This window comes from Trachymyrmex cornetzi, unplaced genomic scaffold, assembly GCF_001594075.2.
Source record: "Trachymyrmex cornetzi isolate Tcor2-1 unplaced genomic scaffold, Tcor1.1 scaffold681, whole genome shotgun sequence".
Lineage (NCBI taxonomy): Eukaryota > Metazoa > Arthropoda > Insecta > Hymenoptera > Formicidae > Trachymyrmex > Trachymyrmex cornetzi.
In genome coordinates, this window is record NW_017300005.1 from 91,210 (window position 1) to 93,139 (window position 1,930).

A 1,930-nucleotide genomic window follows, 5' to 3' on the forward strand; every position below is an offset into this window, starting at 1 on the left:
ACAAACATCACCATATCGATGTCGGTGAGTAATTCGAATCGAATACCAGTGTATTTCAACATAGCGTCCCACGTATATCCCGGTAAAGTGTAATAATACACTGGATCCAATCCGTAACTCTCAATACACGTATCACGAAAATTTTCGAAAACGTCTGCTAATAAAAGCACATCTGTCTTGAGATACAAATCACTGTAATCGCCGAGAGTCTCTATGCAAAAACGTCGGCAAACATTCGTCGCGTGTTGATAATCGTCATCGGAAGCAGTCTCGTCGGTCAACGAACTATAAAACAGTTCAGGCGGTGGTAAACTAGTCTCGTTTAGCTTATCAACGCTATCGATATACTCGTACGGAAACACTCCTTTCCGCGTGAGCAAATCAAAATCCTCAGCGTCAAGATTGGAAAATTCCGATCGTATAATTTTCAATTTACTCTTGTCGAGATATGATACCAATTTCTCAAGACTAGTATTGAGAAATTTGAACGAATCCATAAAACGCAATTTCAAACAGTCCGTTCCCCGCTTAGAGTTTGCTGTAGCCTTGACATGTTTCGTAAACGATATATATTTTTCTTTCGTTGTAGGTAACAAGTCGACTCTACCCACAAAACTATTAGCAATATCCTTTATGATAAAATCGCGTACGCGCAAATCTCCTTCCTCAAATGGCCTTTCACAGATATGACAGTGAGTCGCGTTTCGAAATTTTTCCCACTCAACGTTCGATGTAAACTCCGCCATAGCCATATTCTTATCGAATATTGTTTTCGCGCGATGCACCAAATCGTATAATTCCTTGACAAACCACGATACGCAATCCTCGCCGCGATAAGATTTGTATATCGACATAGTTTCGTCGTATACATAACGTACGTAGTAGCCTACGCTGAACACCTTGTAATGTTGATAGGTGATTTTTGAAATGTTTTCATCGGTGGTCTTCTTCGCCAGTATACACTCCAAATCAGCATAAACGACAAAGAGAAATCGCTCCCTCTTATTATGACCATGAAATGATAACCATTTATCGTTTTCGTTTGAAAGAATAATAACACATTTGTTCGTCGTAGTATAGTCAACGATGTGAAGCGACAATTTCTCGCTCGTAGGAAAATAATGTAGACATCTGTAAAGTAACAAGTCATACGCATTACACAGTTTTTTATCACTATATACAACTAGTATACCTACATATCGCACAAATGCTTCTTCTTCGTACTCTTACTCAATTGCGAACCTATCAATCGTGACAGATTTTTAATCCATGTGAAATGACCGATGATGTTTTCATCGTTGCGTGTTGAGTCTTGCAGATACAACAGGTTTACATGTTTCTCTTTCTTCTCTTTGGTAAGACGAAGAGAAACGATTTCATTACTATCGTCTCTTTTTTTTTCACCTCTCTCTCGCTCGGTAAATACGTTGATAGATATATCGTTCAAAAATTCAAATTTCGTAATTTGTTTTAAAGTAACGGGAAACTCGATACCCTCAAGCTTCAACACGGTAGTATAATCCGGATACGACGATTTTCTATTTACATGTTTTTCTGCAGGGTACAGAGCGGCGACCACCGACCAGGCGAAACACGCATTGTCCATCGAACGCACGTTGATCACCGCATTCTTCAGCATAATTTCTCGCGGCAGATCAACCCAACATCCCGCACGCATAGGATTATACTTGTTAACATTTACAATCAGATTCGATATATGTGACAGCACCCATCCATTGTCACGTTCCTGAAATTCCTCCAGTGCTGCTAAAATATCGTCCGTCACGTGTTCATCGTACCACTCTCGCAGATCGGATGTGTTAAAAAGCTCGTAATTTTTCGTAGTGGTACTCTTAGCAGATCTCTTAGCATCCGCGACGAACTCACCGTTAAATATCGTATTTACTTTAAACAATTATATCTCTGAAGA